The sequence below is a fragment of the Pimephales promelas genome, chromosome 17, assembly GCF_988280905.1.
Source record: "Pimephales promelas chromosome 17, fPimPro1.hap1.1, whole genome shotgun sequence".
NCBI lineage: Eukaryota > Metazoa > Chordata > Actinopteri > Cypriniformes > Leuciscidae > Pimephales > Pimephales promelas.
In genome coordinates, this window is record NC_142785.1 from 30,064,322 (window position 1) to 30,074,005 (window position 9,684).

Sequence of the window (9,684 nt, forward strand, 5' to 3'; positions counted from 1 at the left end):
GCTACATTGCTAACCCCTGAATGATAATAATTTGTCATTCTCCAGAGCGCAAACACAAATACGCTCAGGATTGTTTACTAACTGTTTTACGCTAATATTTTATTTTAACAAAGACGACAAGAAAGCCGGATCTGACCTTACATGAGTTACTCTTTTGGCTCTTCTTGCACTTGAACTCAAAATGCCAGTCTTCTTCTAAACGCAATCGGTTCTGTAAGCAAACAAAACAGAAAGATACCCGGTGTGCGTCATATATTGTAACTTAAAAGACAGAGAAAATCATTTGCTGATCTTGACTGAATATTTTCATTTATATGGTCATTTTACATGTGATTCACCAACGCATTCTCATCCCAAGGCATCATATACGACGCTTTTGTCAAAGCGTAAACATCCAACGCACATGGCACCCTTTAGCATCAATATAACACGCTTCGGTTATGGGTAGGTTTAGTTCTGGGGAAGGGTTAGGGTTAGACCACTAGGAGGCGCCTTCTGCCCCATATCTGCGTCTCATATTGACGTTAAAGGGTGCCATGTGCGTTTGCAAAAGCGTCATATGACGCCTTGGGATGAGAACGGGCTGGATTCACTGAGAAGTGGACTGTTCATGGTAGAGCCAGCAGGCGAATGACAAACAAGGCTTCTTGGCTGCTCAAAACTGTTGTGAAAACACTTTCCACAGAATTTACAAGTCTTCTTCCCCATGACTGCTTATTAGGTTCAGTCCATTCTATTTCTTCAACATGGCTGTCATGGGAGCTGCTTTCTTCACCCCTAATAGCGGTCCACATAAGAGCTCAAAAAAAAAATTCAGAGGCTTTTTGCATGTATAGCTACTGCAGTAAATGCATACTAGTATGATTTTCCACACACAACCAAATCTTGTGTTCTATTAGCTCCATTACAGGTCTGTAAACACCGCAGTCAGATCAGGATTAGAGGAAACCTCCACCCAGGAACTCAAGCCCCAGGCTGTCACGCTATTCGTTTACTCCTCTAATCTCTGACCACATGAGGTGTATTTGCTTATGGATTATCAGCACCCCGTCTGTCGGTTATCAGATTTACATAGGATATCACACCATGTGGGAACTGGGGAGATCGCTGTGCTACAGTATGAGCAAAAGACTAGGCTATATATTTGTTACTAGGCCTACTGTAAAATCATGATTGGATCTCGTTCAAATAGTCATTTTTTAAGATTTGATTTTATATCAAACACGATATGCTACTATAGCAACTGTCTTTTGGTGGAAGCTACATGATACATTACTATAAGGAATGTGCATGTTATCTAAATGGGAGAAAATGTCCGGGGCAAGTGTATAGCGCCCCCTGTAGTCAATAAAGGGCAGACGCCACTTACACATTGTGAAACAAGTTTTATTCATGCTTTAATACACTTTAGTTTTTCTGCTAAAATGCATTAAAGTGCATTTAATTATATATATATATATTTTTTTTGATTTTACAAAAACAATACAGTCCTAAAGATGTGTATTACACTAATCCCACCCTGCCTTCTGTTTACTGAACCTCTAAACCGGCGCACAGGAACGCTATGCCATGCTTTTGCATTATGTTCACATGCAATACTGTTTATTTTAGAAACAATGCACTACAACTGAAAATGTCCTGGCCATTTTATGCCAGGACATTGTCCAGTAATTTTACAGAAAATTTTAATAAACTTAAAACTTAGTGTAATGCGGAATTCAAAATACAGGTAAAACACATAGGTAAAAAAAATATTTACAATATATTGTACCCTATTTTTACAGACTTTTAATTTTTTTACAGAGTGCAATTCAATTTTTGTTTTTTATAATTTATTTAAATCTTCTGGTGTGAAATTTAGCTAAATCTATGCATAGCCTACTGTATACAGTTACGTCATCATTTGAAGTGGCAAAAAAGTTTATCAAGCATGGGTATTGGGTATTCAAAATTCATGTCTTTGATGAAAGGTATATATATATATATATATATTCCTTTTCCTATTCCTTTTTCAAATTTCTCACCATCCACTTTTTGTCGTATTAGACGTTTGCCTGTTTTCAGTTACAGTACATCACATCCCATTCAAGTGCAATATAACACTAACGCTGTGAAACCGAGTGCCATCCAAATGAATTATCACTTATCAAGTGTGCTCTGCTCTTGCCAGGACATCTTTAAATGTTATGTAAGCTGGCTTTGTAAGTTATTAAAGAATATTTGTTCACAGCACAGATTTTCGCCTGTGAGTGTGGAAAGACAGTGAGAAAGAGCAAAAAATTGTGATGATAATGTAATAAATATAAAGCAGAAAGAGTGATAAAGAATGACAACATTAATGCTCTTTATTGTACAGATGCTCTTTCAGTGGATAAATGTTCTACCATTTAAGTTAACCAGCAGGACTTGTCTTTCTGTGGTGTTGAGTCGTCTCTTCACAGCCGTGTTTGTGTTGTCATGCAAAAAGGAAACAATTATATTTTCCTGAGGAAACGTCTCGACTTTGGAGTAAAAAAAATTTATTTAGATATTCTTTACAGGTTTCATGAGAATGAGTGACTGCTCTACCCATTCATCAATTAATGATCAAATCTTTCACATAACTAATGACGCTATTGGTCCGCTCATGGCTGAAAGAAACAGGAAATAACATCAACTCGTTCCAATGGGCGACTCTTTGATGTCCTAAAGCGCCATTTAGTGGTTCAGAAGTGTATTGCAAGTTTATTTATCAAATAATTTTAATTAAGTCAATTTGGTCCAATAGTTCTATTGACTCATCCATGAGAATTAGATGGAAAACTGATCCGTGGAAAAGGCTAATCCATGCAAATGTCACATATTGTTAATCGCCATTTCACAACCGGGGAAGGCCCAGAGCACGTCAAAAAAAAAAAAAAAAAAAAAAAAATCACACCAAATATTCCCATATGTATAATGCGTGACGGCAGACGTGGTGCATTGCAGACATATTTTGTATTAGCTTTACATTCTGAGGAAGCCGGGCTAGTTTGATCCGTCACAGCCTGCTGAGATCAAACAATTAACCTTCAGTATATTGAATGCAACAGGAGAATGCTAACACAAAACCTTGCAAATGAAATAGCAGCAGTTGCTATAGTAACTTGTGCTGAAGTCTAAAGGCATTTGCGCAACTCCATAAAACATGTTTCAGTTGCCAAGGAGCATTCGTCATTTACTCAAAGTTTACTTACTGTAAACGCTTTTAAAAAGGTGGAATGAGAGTAGCTGGGAAGATGAAAAGTCTTTACTCTTGTGTTTTCCTGAATGCATGGAATATGATTTGTTTGAATTTAAAAAGATAAGTGGCCTTTTTTCTTTCTAGTTCTTTCTACGACTTTTTACTATATAGTACAAGAAGAGCAACATATCCCCTGAGATACAAACATTTACATTGGCTACAGATTATGTAAATGTACAAGAGTACACTTTTATCATGGATAGGTGCACTTTTATGATGGATAGATGCACTTTTATGATTTATATATGCACTTTTATGATTTATAGATGCACTTTTATGATGGATGGATGCACTTTTATAATGTATAGATGCACTTTTGTGATGGATAGATGCACTTTTATGATTTAGATGCACTTTTATGATGGATGGATTCACGTTTATGATTGATATATGCACTTTTATGATGTATGGATGCTCTTTTATGATGGACAGATGCACTTTTATGATGTATAGATGCACTTTATGATGTATATACACTTTTATGATGGATAGATGCACTTTTATGATGTATAGATGCTCTTTTGTGAGATGCACGTTTATGATGGATGGATGCACTTTTTTGATGTATAGATGCACTTTATGATGTATAGACACACTTTTATGATGGATAGACACTTTTATGATGGATAGATGCACCTTTATGATGTATAGATGCTCTTTTGTGATGTATAGATGCACTTTTATGATGAACAGATGCACTTTCATGATGGATGGATGCACTTTTATGATGGATGGATGCACTTTTATGATGGATGGATGGATGCACTTTTTTGATGTATAGATGCACTTTATGATGTATAGACACACTTTTATGATGGATAGACACTTTTATGATGGATAGATGCACCTTTATGATGTATAGATGCTCTTTTGTGATGTATAGATGCACTTTTATGATGAACAGATGCACTTTCATGATGGATGGATGCACTTTTGTGATAGATGGATGCACTTTTATGATAGATGCCCTTTTAGGATGGATAGATGCACTTTTATGATGGACAGATGCTATTTTATGATGGATAGGTGAACTTTTATGATTTATGATGGATGGATGCACATTTATGATGGATAGATGCACTTTTGTGATGGATAGATGCACTTTTATATGGATAGATGCACTTGTATCGACTTCAAAAAATATATACCTATTCGCTGCCATTATAAAGCTTAGAAGAGCCAGGACCTTTTTTAATATAACTCCAATTGTATTCTTCTGAAAGAATAATGTCACACACTTAGGATGGCTTGAGGGTGTGTAAATCATGGACTAATTCTCATTTTTGGCTGAACTATCGCTTTAAGTTTGTGTTTCTTACATAATGAAGTATATTCCTTAAATGAGTCATCTGAACTACTTTTACTTTTAAGATACTTCTGATTATGGAGCTTAAGGTGTGTTTTGTCAGACATTGTTAACAGTTGTTCATAATTACTCTTTAAAAAAAATCCTCCTTTTAAAGACAGTTTACAGGATTGAAATGACGTGGTTGGGTAAATAATTTGGATGTTTTATTCTTTTAATATTTCAAGAAATGCGAAAGACATGAAAATTACAGAACAGCAGAATTCAATGTCTTTCCTCGATTTTCCTAGACGCTTTGCTTGATATTTTTGGGATACAATGTCAGTTCATGTGTCCTTGTGTTCTGCATTATAGTTTGATGGGATGTGCCATGCCTGTTATAACAGCTGCCTGCACATAGCAGAGATAATCTATAGCTTTGGGCTGAACATAATCCTTAAATGACAACAATGAGTTTGTTCAATCCTGTCACGGTACCTTAACTCCTGTGGGATGTGGTGTAACTATGGTAACGGGATGTATTAGTCATCACAGAGCGAAGTATGTGACAGGTGTGGACACGACAGAGATTGACAGTTATATACAGTATATATATAATCCATTTGACATGCCTACACCATCACACCCAAAAATGTCTACATCCTTCCTCTGCTCAGTTTAAAGTAACATAACTTCACTTCACTTAACTTAACATGACATATATGTCTCGTTATGCAAAGCTTTATTCTCAACTGCTGATCTATTGAGTTTAGCATGGACCCCATGATTTTAGCTGCCATCATTATAATCCTATTTGGTTTTACTTTATTTGCAGATGTCATTGGTCCGAACCATGCTGTTATATAATATCCTAAATCACCTTCATCTAAACTGGCATAACTCTTTGCAAAACAGCTGATCATTTCCTGAACAAGAACAATCCTTACTAGACATATTCAATCAATTATAGTTCCCATATATAGGCTACTTAAAAATCTTCACAGTTTCCACTGGTTGATCACAACACAACATCATTTATGTTAAATGTCTGTTTAAAATGTTTAATCCAGTGAACTAATACTCTGTTTACTTAAAACCAAAAGCAGTAGTAGAGTTCTGGAAGTAAAAATCCTTTTAGTTTGCATGGTGAAGAGTTTGTAATGTTATGATTCATCTCAGATCTGGTTTGGTTCATGAATTTCAAACTTTTTTTTTCACTGTTGAGAAAGTGAACAGAATGTCCCAAAATGTCCCCACAAGGATAGTTAAACCTGAGATCACCTATAGGGACCAGCCAACGGTCCCCACGAAGGAAATGGGTTAATAAACATTGCAAATTATATATTTTTTGAAAATGTAAAATAGCAGAACGTTTTTTGTAATAGGTTTAGGGGGTTAGAGTAAGGAGGCAAAATACAGTTTGTACGGTATAAAAACCATTACGTCTATGGAGAGTCCCCACAAAGATGGTGAACCGGACTGTGTGTGTGTGTGAGTGTGAGAGGGGGCAGGTTATTATCTGTGCTGAGCGTGTATAATTCAGACCTATGGGACGCAGCTTTAATTGCGTCCTGCACCCGACAGTTATAATTGCGTCGCATGTTATGACAGTCAAACTGACAGGCCCAAATGAACTGAGAGACAAAATAATGAGTATCGTGTCTTGCTGTCTAGCTCTTTCCTTTCTTCCATTATCTTTCAGAAAATCCTCTCCAAATATTCTTTCTTTTTCCTTGAATTCCCTGCCCAGCACTAGTAGCCTTCTTATTTAGCCTGTTCTTCTCATAATTATTCTGTTTCCCATATTTTTACATTTCCTGGACATGTATTGGACTCAGAAAGGCATAGGCCCACTACCATACTTTCTGTATCACAAAATTCAATACAATCAACTCAAACATTTTAACTTCCATTTTTTAGTATTATTAATATTTCCATTTTTACCACAATTTAAAAGCATTTTTAAACAAAATAAATGTTTTAATTGTCAAAATGATAAATGAATTGAATGCAAGGATGAGATTATACTCTCATGTTTGCATAATGTCTGTGTTCGTAATGGAATATAGCTTGCTAATATTTTTTTTAATATTATTTAGATAACAATATAGAGTATACAAAATAGTATTGAATTGTAGTAATAGTTCTCTGTCCAGTCATGAGCCTGATGGACAGTCTCATGGCTATGACTTGCTATTCCCTCTTATCAACACAGGTTGGCGTTGTTATACTCTGTAATACATTATGAAGTCACAGGCTTTGCAAAATATTCAGACTATTTAGTGCTCATGTAATTTGACAATACCCTGATGAATCGCAACATCTGCGCTAAGCTCCTCTCTTGCAAAGGACGAACATAACACGCCTGCACGGAGTAACTCCAAACACACACACACACACTGAGAGGTATTTAGGCCACGTGCAACCAGAACAGGTGTTTTCCCATACAGACACACACACACACACATGCACAAACACCATTGTAATCTTTGTCTATTCTCCTAATGATATGTAAAAAACGAAACAACTGACAAATGCCTGGCTATTTTTATATTTATAAGTTTTGATTGTTTTAGCTTTTAATGGCACCTCATGAACAAAGACAACTGCAGAATTGTATGTAATGAAACTAGTGAGATGGAAACCGCTGGTAAAAGGCATTTAAAGGCACCTGAATGAATTTGTGTGTTTATACACACAAATTATGAATTTGTATCAAGCTTGTGTGTTTATGTTAAGCTATTTCACTCTAATTGTCGTTAACGTGAAATTACTGAACTTAAATATACAAGCTTGATAAAAATGCTCATTTTAGAAGAAAATTTCAGATGGCACTTAGAGGCTTTTGCATCTGAAATCTTCATACATAATAGAGCAAATGAGCAACCAAACAAGGCACAGGTGAAGAACATAATCAGTAACCATATAAACAGTCAAATTGAAACTGATGAAATGAATGCATTTTGAAGGACATCTCAATTCTCTAATCGCATCGTGAGGAAGCTTCCAGAGGAGCGATGAGTGAGGATGCAGAAGTTTATCATATGTGGAAGTCTTTCTTGTTGAAAAACCCTCCTCCCCCTTCACATCTGTCAGAATACTTTTAATGTATGCTTACTTTTGCAGTTTAAATAAACCATGTATTTCACATATTTCAACTCGGCATATTACTTTAATATCATTGTTTATAATTTGCTAAAATAACCAGCTGATTATGCTTTGAAGTGACCCTCGAGTGATCAGGAATATTCAGATATACTACAAATAAGCTTTCCTTTGATTCCTCCGTCCTCATTTTCTTTCCCTGCTGCCTTCACTCACATCCCACAGAGACACAAGGAAAGGAAACGAGGATGCACACATTTAGAAATGAGAAGCATAAGAAAGAAACTCAAAGAATCAGGAACTGAGCAGATGCAAAAAAAAAAAAAAAAACTAAAAGTCCATGAAAACAGAAACTAAACCAAAAAGTATTTTTTTTCAGTGGATCACAATAAGCTCTTTTCGTACCAAAGTGCTCTGCCATGTTTTTATACAATTGCTTCAAAATACTACAAAACGGGAAGTACACGATAAAAGCACCATAATTGTGGCACAAATGATTCAAGCATTAGTCTTTTTTTGCCATATGATGTCTGTGTGATGAAAAGCCTGAAATTTAAGTGATGTAAGTCATCATAGTATAATGAAAAGAAAAATGACAAGAGGGTGAGTAAATAATGACAATAATAATGAAACGATCATAAATTGTTACTTATAAAGCAAAGTATTTTCACTTATTGTTTCGGTTTGTATTGCACAGCTCTACCTTGATGTTTTCCACAGTCTAAATTGGTCAAATTAACTAGAATATCCCTTAGATTGGCAACACCCAGTAAAGCCAGTTTTTTTTCTTCTGAATCCCAGCTGAGCTTTCTTTCTATGTGTCTCTCCCTCTATCTCTCATCCATCTTGTGCTGTTGAGACCTGTCCTGCCTGCTTCATGTCACCTATGCTGATGTCCTTATGCCGAGAGCGACATCAGGCGTGACTGGGTCATGCAGTGTGACGACCAGAGATGACACACACACACACTATTGAGTAGACGTGTCCGAGGGTTTAGTGAAAGGACATAGAGATTGATGCATTTTATCGATCCCCTAATAGAAATTCAGGTGTAAGGAAATGAGCTGAGGGTGATACTAGAAAATGCTCGACTGCCATTTCCATTGCACATACTGAAGTGAAGTATAGGCCTATATATAGTACTTCAGTGTCAATTGATCCTTCAGAAATATGCTGATCTGGTGCTCAAATATTTGTTATTATTATCAATGTTGAAATAATTGTGCTGCACAATATTTTTTTTTAAATACATCATACTTTTTTTCTGTTTTTTAAGTTCAAAAGAACAGCATTTATTTGACAAAAATCATAATTTTCTTGTTGAATATTCTATTTTAGTTACAGAAGTACAATAGGTTGCATCTCATGTTGATTTTAAATGGCACAGAGATTCATTGATGTACCTCTGCTTTTTGTAATCCCAAATCTCAGCACTTATGACATGTTATCTCCATATCTCCATATATGTTATCTCCCTTATGAACAGTTATGTCCATATAACAGTTTGCATTATATGGAGAAAAATCCTGGAATGTTTTCATCAAAAACCTTAATTTCTTTTCGACTGAAGAAAGAAAGATATGGACATCTTGGATGACATGGGGGTGAGTAAATTATCAGCAATTTTTTTTTTTTTTTTTTTTAAGTGAACTACTCCTTTAAGCAGCTGGTTTGGACATCTGTGACAATAGAGTAGTGCAACTGAGAAGCATATTTTTATCAAACAGCAAAAAAAAATGTGTAATGTATCACGGAACTAATGTACAAGCAGTGACCACTGAAAATTCTGTGGCTGTAATTAGCAGCAGTATTACTTATACAAGAATCACTATTACTCATAGGGTTAGGGATTTGAAAACTTTTGAACATGTGTTGTCCTGCGCCACACCCGAATATATGTGTGCATGCAACACTTGTGATGAGTAATTTCCAATGCCATATGTGCATGACGTAGTTGTGATGCCAGGAGGTTGGCTCCCTTCTTTGGCTATCCTAATACAAGCCTGTGGATGATTATGGATCCCTTGATAGA